This window comes from Rhincodon typus, unplaced genomic scaffold (assembly GCF_021869965.1).
Source record: "Rhincodon typus isolate 14 unplaced genomic scaffold, sRhiTyp1.1 hic_rhity00000051, whole genome shotgun sequence".
NCBI lineage: Eukaryota > Metazoa > Chordata > Chondrichthyes > Orectolobiformes > Rhincodontidae > Rhincodon > Rhincodon typus.
The window spans coordinates 344656-360400 of record NW_025965689.1 but is presented as its reverse complement, the minus strand read 5'-3'; the positions used below and the strand labels follow the sequence as shown (position 1 = coordinate 360400).

At 44.3% G+C, this 15745-nt stretch overlaps 2 protein-coding genes and 1 pseudogene across 5 annotated transcripts in view; all 3 read right to left on the bottom strand.

Annotated features, from left to right (window-relative positions):
* LOC109929682 (histone H2B 7-like) overlaps positions 1–15745 on the bottom strand; it is an 823479-nt gene that overhangs the window by 538851 nt on the left and 268883 nt on the right. The window lies entirely within an intron of this gene.
* Positions 1–15745, bottom strand: part of LOC125488138 (histone H2B 7-like) — an 844706-nt gene that overhangs the window by 560090 nt on the left and 268871 nt on the right. The gene's annotated exons all lie outside the window — the stretch shown is intronic.
* LOC109926824 overlaps positions 1–15745 on the bottom strand; it is a 162587-nt pseudogene that overhangs the window by 144695 nt on the left and 2147 nt on the right.

Here is a 15745-nt window from a genome sequence, read left to right as displayed (position 1 = left end):
TGGGCCATAATCCTGGAATTCCCTCCCTAAGAGCAATGTGGATCAACTGACAGCACATGGATTGCAGCGATTCAACAAGGCAGCTCACCATCACCGTCTCAAAGTGGGGGCAAGGCGGCGGGGCAACGAGGGATGGGAACTGCATTGCCCATGTCTCACGAGTGAATAAATAGTTCCCAACAGTGTAGGCCTGCCTGTCATCATTCACCAAACATTGCACACTGTTTGTGTATATAATTTAAGTTCAGTTCATTTTTAGAATTGGGGAAATGAGAAACAAGCTCAGTAATGGTGAAACTGGATGGCTCATGAAATCGCGCTGAACAGAGACAAAAGGGTGTCGTTGGGAGAAGGATACCAGCCATCCTTACCCAGCATGGAACTCTGTGTGACTCCAAACCAAAAGTGAAGGGAATTATTTTGAACCGCCTTCCGAAGGGGCCAAGTAAGTCAGTCCCTTCTCAGAAATACAGTCTTTTGACAAAGTTCTCCTCAAATTGTGATTTAAAAAACAAACCCTCATAAACACCAAGCCCATACCCCACCCTGATAATCATCGACACTTGACCAATCACCTCCCTTCACACTCTAAATGCCTGGTGTTCTGCCCAAAATCAACATTTTGTTCATTAATGTAACAATCTTTGATATTTTGGTCAGAAGACCAGGAGAGATTGGGGCAGGAGTTGGTTCTCCAGTGAAATAGCTAACCAAATATTCAGGGGGTGCACAATTTTTGGAAATGACACGGAGGGAGGCAGTGTGGGTGATGTAGCTCTGTACGAGATGGATTAGATATGACAGCAACAAGAATGATTTAGGATCAGGTGGTGTAGAAGCTATCATGGATGGAGCAAAGACTATATTGGCTGGAGTTTGGAAGAATGAGGGGAGGCATTGAATCTCAGAATGTTCTTAATGACCAGCTGAAGAGTCCAGAGCCAGGGAGTCACAGTCTAAAGGAGATGGGGTAGGACTGAGATGGGGAGAAATGGCTTCACCCAGAGAGTGGGAAGCCTGTGGAGTTCTCTGCCACAGAAAGCAGTCAGGGACAGATTATTGAATGTTATTCAGAAATGAGCTGGAGAGAGTTCTTGGGGGCTAAAGGGACAAAGCAAGGAGCAGGGGATTGAGTTGGATGATCAGTCACAATCCCATTGAATGGGTAGAGCAGCCTGGCAGGGCTGAAAGGCCTACTCCTGTTCCTATTTTCTATGATTCTATGTTAACAGGGTGTAGTGATGGATAATCCCCATGGTCATATTGAATGGCTAAGCAGACTCGAAGCGCTGAGTGCTCCTATATTCTAGGTTCCAATGTTTCGATGTAACACCAAGCTCTAAGACATGGATTGAACTTGTTGACTTTATTTATACAATTCTATCTTCCCTATCTACGGTGTTTAATTCAGATAAATGCAAAGTGTTACATTTTGGTAAGGCACACCAGGGCAGGACTGACACAGTTAACGGTAGGGCTCTGGGGAGTGGTGTGGAACAGAGAGACCTCGGGGTGCAGGTACAGAGTTGAAAATGGAGTGTCAGGTATTCAAGGTGGTGAAGAAGGCATTTAGCACACTTGCCTTAATCGGTCAGAGCATTGAGTACAGGAGTTGAAATGTAATGATACTGCTATACAGGACATTGTGAAGGCCACATGTGGAAATAAGCTGGGAAGGGTGCAAAAAACATTTACAAGGATGTTATTGAGACTGGAAGGTTTGAGTTATAACAAGAGGCTGGATAGGTTGGGACTTTTCCTCTGGCACTTAGGAGGCTGAGGGGTGACCTTATAGAGGTTTTATAAAATCATGAGGGGAATACATAGGGTGATAAAGCCAAGGGCTTTCCCTCAGGGTAGGGGTATCTAAAACTAAATGGTATAGGTTTAAGGTGAGAGAGGTAAGAGACCTGATGGACAACTTTTTCACACAGAGGGTTGTGCATATATGGAACCAGCTATCAGAGCAAATGGTAGAGGAAGGTACCAATGACAACGTTCAAAAGAAATTTGGACAGGGATATGGATAGGAAAGGTTGAGAGGGGATCATCCAACACTACACCCTGTTAACACAGAATCATAGAAAATAGGAACAGGAGTAGGCCATTTGTCCCTTCCAATCTCCACACATTCAATGGGATTGTGGCTGATCATCAAACTCAATCCCTTTTTTCCTGCTTTGTCCGTTTAGCCCCTAAGAACTCTCTTCAACTCATTTCTGAACGCAGGCAAATGGGACTTATGGGAAACTTGGTCAGCATGGATGAGTTGGGCCAAAGGGCCTGTTCCCGTGCTGGACACCTCTATCACTACTATCCAAGGCTGTGTCACGTTAATCCAAAGTTTGGTCTTCAAGGATGAAGCACCAACTTTGAGCTGATCCCACCAGCAGTAGTCCCTGAGCCAATGGTTCAGTTACTCTTTGGGAGAGAGTCCTTCTGAACTCACCTATCACTGTGATCTCTACATCTTCACTGCACAAAGGGCCTGTTATCTCATTTTTCACCGAGCAATGGTAAAGCCCTTTGTCCCTTCTGCTGATGGCTTCAATGTTGTAAACATACTTGGTACTGTTGGAAATCTCCCAGTACAATTCCACACTTGAGCCCTTGTAGAATTGGTAATAAATTGGCAGAGAACCATTGGAGACTGAACAGATTAAGGATCCCGCCTCTCCTTCAATTCGTTCCTTTTTGGGTTGAATTATTAGTTCTGGTTTTGACACTGGAATTCCTGCAAATATAGACAAATGTTAGGTCCCTTTGCTTGGCAGAGTTAATTGCAAACACAACATTGAACTTCATCACAGTCACATCCATTCTCATATCCGTTTTTTTTTTCTGTTCAGTCATTGGATGTGTGAGTAGTCCAGGGTTTATTGCCCGTCCCTAATTATACAGAGGGCAGCTTAGGGCTGTGTGCTCATAGTCTAAAGGAGACAGTGTAGGACTGAGATGGGGACAAATGTCTTCACCTGGAAAGTGGGAAGACTGTGGAATTCCCTGTCACAGAAAGTGGTCAGGGCCAGAACATTGAATGTTGTTCAGGAAGGGATTGGATAGAGTCCTCAGGGGCTAAAGGAACAGAGGGGGAGGTGGGGGCAGTGGACTGTCTCAGATAATCAGTCATGATCCCAATGAATGGACGGAGCAGGGTGGAAGGGCCAAATGCCCTCCTCCCATTTATATATTTCCATAATTTTCTGGAGCAGTGAATCCCAAGGCTTCACAATCTCTGGATGAAGACATTTCTCCTCATCTTAGTCCTAAATGGCCTACCCATTACCCTGTGTTGTTTGTCTCTATTGCTCCAATATATGGCTGTGAGATGTGGGGAGTGATGTTAATTTGTCTCCATTTTGAATCTTTAACGGTTAAAAAGGGAACAACAATAAACGGTACTCACCCCTGATGGACAAATGGAGCTGATTACTGCGTTTCCACACCTTACTGCCCGTGACTTCGCAATGGTAAGTACCCAAGTCGGCCAGACGAGCTGACCCAGAGATGTAATCGCTGTGGTCGGACGGAGACTGGAGAGGGATCCCATTTCTGCAAAAGCCGTACCGCAAGGAAGCTTCGGAGAGATTCTCTTCAACCGAGCACACCAGCTTAAACCATTGGCCATCAACGAGCTGTCTCTCAGGATGCACGGTCAGCTTAGGGACAGCGAACGCCTCTGGAAAGCAGAAGGACATGTTTCCGTTTCAGCTGTAGAGTGTCTGGGCTTGGAAAAGCTCAGTGATCAGAATGAGAGCAAGAAAATCCTGAGACTGGGTCAGCGCGGGAGACTCCTAACAATCCTTCAAGGCCAATCAAGGCTTTTAGCATCGTGTCAGCTCGAGCTCAGATTTGGTGATGACGTGATTGCACTTGGAATGAAAACGCGCAACCACAGTAAGAGTGTTGTGTCTGGTTCACCCATTCTCTACATTATTGGAGGGATGTGTTAGCACTGGGAGAGGGTGCAGAGGGAGATGTATCAGGAGGCTGCCTTGAGGGCTGGAGAGTATCAGTGATGGAGCAAGATTGAACAGACTGGGATTGTCCTCCTTAGAGCAGGGGAGATTGAGAGAGGGGGATATGATTGAGATGGATAAAATGATGAGAGACATAGATAGGGTAGACAAGAAGAAACCTTTACAACTTTGGTGGAGGGACCAATGACCTGGGTGTTGGGTGTATTGATTAAAGATGAGGGGCAGGAGGTTTAGAGGGGATGGAAAGAAAAACATTTTCACTCACAGGATCTGGAACTCACCGCCTGTAAGGGTGGGAGAGGCAGAAATCCTCATCACATTGAAGAAAGATTTAGATACTCACTCAGGATGCCAAGGCTACGGGGCCAAGTGCTGGGGAAATGGGGATTAGAGAATAAAGAGGTGGCTGTTTCTGACTCAATGGGCTGAAAGGCCTTTAATTTGTGTTGAGGATTTTGCAATAATGACAGATAGTTACCTTTAATGGAAAGGTGAGTATTGTCGCTCCTCTTCCGCAGACCATAATTTGTCTCGATCGCTTCGCAGGCATAAATCCCAGAAACATCTGCAGCTGCTGCGTTGATGGTGTACACACCGCCATCATATAGCATTGCCTCCAGGGTGCTGCCATCTCTGTAAAATGTGTAGCGAAGTCGGATGGAGGGCCACACTGTCTGAGCAATGCACATTAACGTGACCTGGAGCCCCTCAAATACTTGAGCCGCCGGCTCCACACTCAGTACGGGCTCGGCAAAGCGTTCTGGAATGTAATACACAATCGGGGCTCATCAATCAACTGTTATAATCACAGAGCGAAAGATACAGCTGTGATGAGGGGTAAAGAATGTGAGAATTTAATGACAAAGAAAATTTTTACCTTTCTCTTGCTTTCCAATTTTCAAATTCTGTTTTGATGTCACAGATTCATAGAACCATAGAGTTATACAGCATGGAAACAGGCCCTTCGGTCCAACTCATCCATTCCGACCAGGTTTCCTAAACTGATCCAGTCCCATTTGCCAGCATTTACCTCTAGCCCTCTAAACATTTCTTATCCATGTACCTGTCCAAATGTCTTTTTAATGCTATAATTGTATCCATGTCCACCACTTCCTCTGGCTGCTCATTCCATATACACATCACCCTCTGTGTGAAAAAGTTGCCCCTTAGATCCTTTTTAAACCTTCCACTCTCACATTCAACTTATGCCCTCCAGTTTTGAATTCTCCTCCCCTGGGGAAAAGACATCGGCTGTTCACATTATCCATGCCCCTCGCAATTTTATAAAGCTCTACAACGTCTGCCCTCAGCCTCCTATGTTCCAGGGAAAAAAGTCACAGCCTATCCATATAACTTAAACCCTATTCTCAATAATATCCTTGTAAACCTTTAGTGCCTTTCAAAGGCAACTTCCACAGCAGGATTTGAACCCAAATCCCAAGAACATTCCCTGAGTCTCTGGATTAATAGCCCAATGGTAACACTGCTAGGCCATCACACTTCTGGTATGTGGCTGGAGTCTGCAGCCATGTGGTGCCTCAACTGCAATGTTCTCCTTTCTTATGAAGGTTTCCATCAGGTCTTTGTCCATAAAACACTGAGATTTGTCTTCGTTATCTGAACCACAAAATTAAAATTCCTCATATCTCCTTTGCTACACTAGTCGATCCACCTTGAAAGTTTGTGGTCTGGTTCACTCACTCTCCTCAAATGAGAACAGATTCCTTACCTTTGTCCTCAGCCCATACGCCTTATGATGTAAAATACCAGCCTCAAACCCCATCGCAATCTTCACCTCAACTAAACAGAGAGCAGCCACAGTTTTTATTTCCCCAACTGATCAACGTAACTCCAGGCAGGGTCTTGGGAACATTTTCAGCACTTCAGTTGCCTCTGCACATTTCTTAAATTGCAGAACACGAGAGAGAGGAGCCACCGTGATCGCATAATGATAAGACATATCGTGTTATAAAACTGGAAAGGTGCAAAAAAGATTGACAAGGATGTTATCGAGACTGGAGGGCCTGAGTTATAATGAGAGGCTGGTTAGACTGGAACGTTTTTCTCTGGAGCTTCGGAGGCTGAGGGGTGATATAGAAACATAGAACATTGCAGCAGGAGGAGGCCATTTAGCCCGTTTAGCCTGCTCCACCATTCTTCATGATTATGGCTGGTCATCCAACACAACAGCCTATTCCTGCTTTGTCCCCATAACCTTTGATCCCATTCACCCCAAGTGCTATCTCTCTTCACCCCTTGACAGATAGAGTTTCATAAAATCATGAGCAACATAGACAACATGAATAGCCAAGGGTAGGGGAGTCCAAACCTAGTAGGCATGGGTTTAAACTGAGAGGGGAAGGATTTAAAAGGAACCCTGAGGAGCAACCTTTTCACACAGAGGGCAATGCATGGATTGAATGAGCTGCCAGACGATGTGGTGGAGGCTGGTACAATTGCAACATTTAAAAGACATTTGGAGAGGTATATGGATAAGAACAGTTTCTAGGGACATGTGCCAAGCACAAGCAAATGGGGCTAGTTTAGTTTAGGAAACCTGGTCAGCATGATTGAGTTGGGCTGAAGAGCTGTTTCCAAGCTGAATGCCTCGATGATTCTATTTAGTGATGATGTATCACAACCAGAGACAGAGGCCATGTCAACAGATTGGAACTTCCCTAGATCCCATCAGAGACTAAGGCTTGTCTTATGAGGAGAGACTGAGCAGGTTGATCAGGCTTTGGAAGGATAAGAGGAGATTGTGTGGCTGTTTGTTGTCTAGTTCAGTTGGCTGGACAGCTGGTCTGTGATGCAGAGCGACACCAACAGTGTGGGTTAAATTCCCCCACTGGCTGATATTGCCATGAAGGACTCTCCATCTCAGGCTCTCCCCTCTCCTGATGTATGGTGATCCTCAGATTAAACAATCACCCAGTCTTCTCTCTGATTAATGAGAGAGTGGGACCGTGGTGACTTTTCTACCTTTTCCATTACAGATAAACCGTTAAAGTTGGGGTGGTGGGAGAAGATTGACAAAGGAGAAGAGAGAGGATATTTCCTCATGTGGGACAACCTAGAACGTCATTGTTTCAGGATAAGGGGGTGAGACAGATTCAAAATTGAGATGAGGAGGAATGGCTTCTCTCAACGGGGGTGGGAAGTGATGACTAAAGAGTGAATAAGCCTGGGTTGTTTTGTCGGGGGCAGAGAAGGCTGAGGGGGAACCTGATAGAGGTGTGTAAGGTTATGAGGGGCATGGGCAGGGGGTACGGAACAGCTGTTCCCCTTAGTCAAAGGTTCAATAACAAGGGAGGCATCATTTTAAACTGGAAGGCAGAAGGTTCAGAGCGGGATTTGAGGATTGTTTCACCCAGAGGGTGGTGAGGATTGGAATGCACTGCCTGGGAGGGCAGTTGAGGTGGGAAAACTCACAACCTTCAAAGTGTACTTGGATAAGCATTTGAAATGTCCTAACATTCAAGGTCCTGGGGCCTAGTGCAGGAAAATGGGGCTAGTTTAGATTTAGTTTTTCTTTGGCAGTACAGACCCAATGGGCCAAAGGAACTCTTCTGTGTTGCATGACTCAGGATGTCTCCAGTGTTTTAATCAGCAATCCAGAGAAATATTTACATTGTCCACCATAGATTGTAACATCAGGTACGTACCTTGAACCCAAACATCAACAGTTCGTGATGTCTGCTCATTAATGTTGCAATTGTACAATCCACTGTCATCAGTGCTGGTTACTTTAATGCTGTATGAAGATTCCTGTCGTGTGGACTTCACTGAATGTATTATCTGGTCTTTTTTACAAAAGGTAAATTCCCTCATCCACCAAATTTTGTGTCTGTACCGACAATTCAGTTCCAGTGTCTCTCCTTCTAAAGGTGAAACTGGGACAACATGGAAAGCCACACTTCCATCTATGATTGAAAGCAAAGTTGCATCATTACAGCTTACCATAGGCTTTCATTACACGGGTAACTGCTCTGAAAACATTTGCCATCCCACTGTTTCTGCAATGGATTTTCAAGTACCTATCCCCAATATTTCCAAATAAACCTTTCAGATCTTTCTCCTGTCACACTAAAAATATGCCCTCTTGTTTTGAACACCCCCACCCAAGGGAAAAGACCCTTTAATTCACTTTATCTATGCCCCACAACATTTTATAAACCTCTACAAAGTCACACCTCGACCTCCTTTGCTCCAATGAACAAAGTCTCAGTCTTTCCAATCTATTTTTATATCTCAAACCCTCCACTCCCAGCAACATACTGGTAAATCTTTTCAGAACCCTCTCTGGTTTAACAATATCCTTCCTGTAACATGGTGACCAGAACTGCACACAGTATTCCAGAAGAGGCCTCACCACCATCCTGTACAACCTCAGCATGACTTCCCAACTCAAAAGGACTGAGCAATGAAAGCAAGGGTGCTAAACATCTTCTTAATGTCCCTGTTTACCTGTGACACAAATTTCAAAGAATTATGTCCCCGAACCCCTGGGTGTCAATGTTTTACAACACTACCCAGTGCTGTACCATAAATTTCATAAGCCCTGTCCTTGTTTATTTTACCAAAATGCAATACCTCACATTTATCCAAATTAAACTCCATCTGCCACTCCTGAGGCTATTGATATAATTTATCAAGGTCTCTTTTTATTCTTAGATGTGTGTTCACTGTACCACCAACTTTAGTGTCATTTGCAAACCTACTAGCCATGCCTCCAATATTCTCATCCAAAACATTTATGTAAGTGACAAACAGGCCTCCAGTCTGAAAGACAAATCTCCATCATTACTCTCTGTCTCCTACCGTTCAGCCAATTTTGTATCCAATTGGCAAACTCTCCCTGAATCCCATGTGATCTAACTTTACTAATTAGTCTACCAAGTGGAACCTTGACAAAGGTTTTACTAAAGTCTAATTAAATAATGTCTACCACTCTGCCCTCAATCTTTTTGGTTATTTCAGTAAAAAACCCAATCAAGTTTTTTGAGACATCATTTTCCTCGCACAGTATCATGCTGAATCTCCCTAACCAATCCTTGCCTTTTCAAATGCATCTAAATCCAATCTTTCACAATCACCTCCAGCAACTTACCCGGCACCAATGTCAGACTCACAGGTCTATCATTTCCAGGCTTCTCCTTACAGCCTTTCATTAACAACGGCACAACATTAGCCACCCTCTAATCCTCCAGTACTTCACCGTGTTTACACATGATACAGATATTACTGCTAAGAGCCCCATAATTTCCTCCCTAACTTCCCACAATGTCCTGGGATACTTGTGATTAGGTCCTCACAATTTATCTTTCTTTCTGCTTTCTAAGATCTCAAGATGCTTCTCTCGTGTACTGTTTTCAAAACATCAATATTTATTTCGCTGCGTTCTCTAACCTCCATTTCTTTCTCAATAATAAAAACTGACACAAAATATTAAGTTAATATCTCTTGTTAAAATGTTAAAGTTTTCAATCAGATCTCCTCCTCATTGTTCTCAACTCCAGTGAATATAATTCTCACCAATCTCTCTTCATACATGACTGGCCACCATCTAATTGTCTGTTCCTGATTGCACCATCGAGAAGGTTCTTGAACCGCAGCAATCCATCTGCTGTAAGTAGACCCACACGAACCTTAGGGAGGGAATTGCAGGATATTGACCTGGCAACACTGAACATTGATGTATTTCCAAGTCAGGATAGTGAGTGGCTTGGAGCGGAGGCTGCAGGGAGTGGTGCTCACATGTATCTGCTGCCCTTGTTCTTCCAGTTTGAAGTGGTCATGGGTTTGGAAGGTGCAGTCTGAGGATCTTTAGTGAATTTCTGCAGTGCATCTTGGAGATAGTACACACTGCTGCTATTGAACGTTGGTGGCGGAGGGAGTGCATGTTTGTGGATGTTCTGCCAATCAAGTGGAGTCTGCTTTGTCCCTGGATGGTGTTCTATCTTCTCGAAGAACATTCCATCACACTCCTGACTTGTGCTTAGTAGATGGTGGACAGGCTTTGGAGAATCAGAGGTGAGTTACTCACAACAGAATTCACAGCCTCTGACCTGCTCTGGTAACCACCGTGTGTATGTGACAAGTCCAGTTGAGTTTCTCCAAGAAACTCCAGGATGTTGATAGTGGGGGATTCAGTGGTGGTAACACCATTGAATGTCAAGGGGGCTAAGGATAGACTCTCCCTCAATGATAATCTGCAAGATGTTGATAGTGGGGAGATTCGGTGATCCTAACACAATTGATTGTCAAGGGCCGATGGTTAGATTGTCTCTTATTGGTCATTACCTACCATTTGTGTGGCACAAATGTTACTTGCCATTAGCCAGCCCAAGCCTCAATATTGTCCAGACGCCATTGCATTTGAACAAGGACTGCATCAGTACCTGAGGAGTGATGAATGGTGCTGAACATTGTGCAATCATCAGTGAACATCCCCACTTCTGACCTTGCGATGGAGGGAAGGTCATTGATGACGAAGCACCCCTGCTCCTGTCCTCAAATCTCCATCGCTGGGAGAGTCTTGTCAACAGCAGCTGAGACAGACGTGGCATAGAATCATCAAAACATTCACCAGCACTAACTAGACAAAGTAATGACCAACCTGATACTGTGATGCTTAGGTTGTTCGAAGCCCACTCTCTGTAGCCAATTCTGAATTTACATTGATAAGATGCTTCGTCTGAATGCTTTGCACTTTTTATGGTGAATGAACCATCTTTAGTTTTTTGCATATACCAATTATTCCGATACAATAGGAACTGACTATGTCCTCTCAAGGTCCGGAATGGGGTCCGACAGTTCATTACAATCTTCTCACCTCTCAGAGCATGTTGCGGCTTGGCTTCCAGAGTTAGAGTTCCATCAGACACTGCAAAAGATATGTGACAAAAGCTGGACACAGAATCATATTGGAATTCAACAAATTGCAGTTGAAAGATCAATGGTATCGATTATAAAAGCGGGGAGGTAATGTCGGAGCTGGACAGGGCTTTGGTAAGGCCACAGCTGGAGCACTGTATGCAGTTCCAGTGTCTGCACTATAGGAAGGATGCGTTTGGATTGGAGGGGGTGCACACCAGATTCACCAGGATGTTGTCTGGGATGGAGCATTTCAGTTTCAGAGGGAGGCTGCATAAGCTTCAGTTGTTGTCTTTGGACCAGAGAAGGTTGAGGGGGAACATTATGGAGGTGTGTAAAGTTATGAGGAGCATAGACAGGGGGATAGGAAGCAGCTGTTCCCCTTAGTTGAAGGGTCAATAACAAGGGAGACATCATTTTATGTGAACAGCGGGAGGTTTAGATGGGGATTTCAGGACTTTTCACCAAGAGGTTGGTGGGCGTGAATGGCCCAGCCTCGACAGCTCTCTGCGATAAAAATAAGTTCACAGATTCACTGCCCCTCAGAGTGAAGAAATTCTTCATCTGTAACTTCATTGTGCGACTCCCCTCTCCCTTATTCTACGATGATGCCCCTCTGGTCCCAGACTGTCCCACACAAGGGGAAATAACCTCTCTCCGCATCTCCCCTGTCAAGTCCCTCTAAGGGTCTTCAATAAGGTTGCCTCTCATTTTTCTAAACTCCAATGAGTACAGGCCCAAGTGACTCAACCTCTCCTCATGAGAAATTACTAACTCCCAGTTCAGGTGACCAACTGTATGTAAGTGACTCATGCTGCAAGAAGAATGTTTGGCTGAAACTGGTCTGGGAGGTCAGGAAAACCGTTAAATCGATGTGTACTCAACTTACATATGGAGTTTCCTGTGTAAATCAAAGTCAAAATGGACTACATGTGATTCCAAACCCACAGCAATCTGGTTGACTCTTAACTGTCCTCTGGCAATAAATGCTGGCTGAGCCAGCAACGCCCTCATTCTGTGAATGATTTTTTTAAAGCACACTTAGTAATGACGACAAGTTGCACGGTTTCACTCCGCTACTTTGAGGAAGCTGTGCTGCAGGAGTAAGACCCACCAGTCTCACTGTTCACAAGCATTTCATTAACATTACTCTGTATCTTAGTGACTTTCACACTATTTTTTGTACCAAGAAGCAGCTCGTCCCTTATCCGAGACAACAAGGTGCAGGGCTGGATGAACACAGCAGGCCAAGCAGCATCACAGGAGCAGAGAGGCTGACGTTTCGGGCCTAGACCCTTCATCCGCCTCCCACTCTCTCCCTATTTATTTCAGAACCCCCTTCCCCTCCCCCTTTTCTGATGAAGGGTCTAGGCCTGAAACGTCTCTTCGTCCCTTATCTGTCCCACATTGCAATTTTAAAGTTTCTCCTTCTTTTACAAGCCCGCTTGGGGGATATACGTAAAGCTGGTGCCTTCCAAAAGCTGAAGAAAGAGAGAGAAGCAGGAAGGTTGAGGGTCCATTAACTGTATCTTTTTAACTTCTCACTGCGATGAACACAATGTGCAGCTTGGCCTCAGTGTCACAGTATACAGAGCTCTGCTTCGAGTTGGGCTACTGACCGAACGATGGTTTGAACGCGATAAATTTTGGTGACACCTAACCCTGGGTTTCTTGAAGTTTCTTTGTGATGTCAACCATTTAACCAGCTTTGTTTTTTTTAGGAAGGACCAATCACTGACAGGTATAAGTAGATCTCCTGATCGGAAAAAGTTAACTGCACCGATTATGTTTAGCCTTAATAGAGTCAGCTTGAATGCAGTGTGAAACCTTTTCTGTAATACCCAACACTTCGGTTTCATCTCACTTTGATCTGACGACCTCAGAGTAGAAAACTTCCAATTTTATTTCTCTGTGTTCTCCAGAAGACCTCCCCCACCTCATGCAAAGTGTTGCTCTATTACCAGGCAGCGGTGATCTCCAATCAGAGAGAATCTAACCAACACCCCTTGACGTACAATGGCATTAACATTACTGATTCTCCCGCATCCCCACACACCCATCACAAACCTGTCCACCATCAACAAGGCACAAATCAGGAGTGTGCTGGAATGCTCCCCACTTGCCTGGATGGATGCAGCTCCAAAAACATTTGAGAAGCTCAACACAATCCAGGGTCAAATCAGCCCCTGCCTGATTGGCACCAGATCCACAAACATCCATTCCCTCCACCACCAATGCTCAGTAGCAGCAGTGTGTACCGTCTACAAAATGCACTTTGGAAATTCACCAAAGATTCTCAGGGAGCACCTTCCATACCTACAGCCACATCCTTCTAGTCGGACAAGGGCAGCAGCCACGTAGGAATACCATCCCCTGCAAGTTCCCCTCCGAGTCACTCACCATCCCAACTTGGAAATATATCAGTGTTTCCTTCAGTGTCGCTGGGGTCATAATCCGGGAATTCCCTCCCTAACGGCATTGTGGGTCTACCTACAGCACACAGACTGCAGCGGTTCAAGAGGCAGCTCACCACCACCTTGTCAAGGGGGCAGCCAGTGACAATCACTTCCACGAGTGAATTAAATTTCATGTGTCATGCGCCTGCCCGTTATAAACTATTCATATTCCCCTCTGTTCTCCTCCTTCACTCTCCACATTGTTTGTTACATTTCCAAGTGTCCTGGTCTGTCATGACAGAACTGAAGACCAGAACTGAAGATAATGTCCATTAATATTTATTATATGGGTTCTCTTTCTCTCACACACACACACACGAATCTACGGGTTGAATTTATATTTGCAGATACATTTTATTTTGTTCAAAGACCCACAATTTATTGCCAGTCAGTCAATATGGCATTTAATAAATTCCTACTTTAGAAACAAAACCAGTCTGACTCCAAAAACACAAACAGATTCTAAACAAGGTCTCACACCTAAAATGCATTATCTGACCATCTGACCTAAAATGTCACCTCTTCTTTACACTGATAAAACCTTTAGTTCTGTCAGGACTGTGACTTGAAAGGAATTCAGGGATTTACATATACATATTGATCAATTAAAACCTTTGAACTGATTAGAGATTTCACAGCATCTAAGTTTGTTTAGTACATCCTCATCAATGGTGTGAACCTATGATCTTTTACTTATAAATTCTGTGTCTGATACTAACTCTGTCACTAACACCTGAAGAAGGACTGAGGCTCCAAAAGCTTGTGTTTTCAAATAAACCTGTTGGACTATAATCTGGTGTCATGTGATTTCTGACTTTGTCCATCCGAGTCCAACACCGGCACATCCACGTCATGACCATTTAATGCTGACGTCCATCAAAAAAGAGACAGGACTGTCTATTTCCCACATTGTTGTTCTCAAACATATTGTGCAAACACTCACTGCCATTACTTGTCAGTGCCATAACTTGGAATTTTGCTGGTGGATTTGAAATGTGGCACTTTACCTTTAGCTTCCCAAAACTTTTCAGTGAATGAAATGTAGCAATTCTGTTAAAACCTTCACTTTACTGTCTGACTAATCTTATCTATGAGCTCATCCATCATTGACACTGCCTTCCTACTCGTATTTAAGGCCATAAGACCATGAGAATGGGAGCAGACCATTTGGACACTCGAGGCTGCTCTGTCGTCCAATTGAATCCCACGTTCGTCACATCCACTTTCCTGCCCTATCCCTTGGGCAAGGAGTTCCAAAGACTCACAACTCTCTGAGAGAAGAAATCCCTCCTCATCTCAGTCTTCAGCTGGTGCCCCTTTATTCTGAGACTGTGCCCTCTGGTCCTAGACTCTTCCATGAGGGTAAGACATCCTAAAAGCATTGACTCTGTCAAGCCCCTATGCGTTTCAATGAGATCTCGTCTTATTCCTCTAAACTCCAGTGAGTAGAATACAACCTCCATCCCAGGGATCGTCCTAGTGAACCTTCTCTGGATTGCCTCCAATGAAATGATACCTTTTCTTAGATAAGAGGAGCAAAACTGCTCATAGTGCTCCAGATGTGGTCTCCATCGTACCGTGTACAGTTGAGTAAGATTTCCATACTCTTATATTCCAACCCCCTTGAAATAAGGGCAAACTTTTCCTTTGCCCTTCCTGATTACCTGCCATCACCCACATGCTAGCTTTTTGTGTTTCATGCACACTCATCTCCCGCTCCCAAGTTCCTTTGTGTTGCAGCTCTCTGCAGTTTCTCTCTATTTTAATAATACTCTTCTTCTGTTCTCCCTTCCAAAATGATCACAACTCTGTGTTTTCTCAAACAACCTGTTTTAAATCTCACAGTCATTTGAAAGTATTGTGGTGGAGTTAATCTTTGTTACAGGTTTACTGAATGGACTCTGTACAATGTGACCAATTCAATGAAAATGGTTATTGGTCCTCACTGTAACTGATAGGGTATTCGCGCAGGAGAAAAGTTGGAGATGATTCTAGTGCCCAGTCTTTGACAGGATATCTCTAACTTTGGACTGGAAAGGCTGGATCAAGTCCCATTTGTCTCATGTTTGGAAAAAAAAGTCGCTTAAGAGATGTGCACAGCAAGAAGTCAGGTTTCCAAATGATTATCCAAGAAACTTGCAAATGCCTCCTACCTTGGGTGATGCCGTGGAGAGCAAGATTCACTGGAAAACAAAAGGGAATTGAAATACAAATGTAATTGTTTGTGGCAGTGTCCTGGAAACTGCAAAGCATAGACAATATCAAAGCAATGAAAGAGGAGAAGCAGCAGAGAAACAGCACGCGCCCTGTCTGTAACTTTCTGTAACAATGGGAACTATTGACTGTTCAGTCCTATTGAAGTGGGGCAGAAATATGAATTGATATGAACTGCATTATGACCCCATTGGTTTCTTGCCCTTGTCATGGGCCACC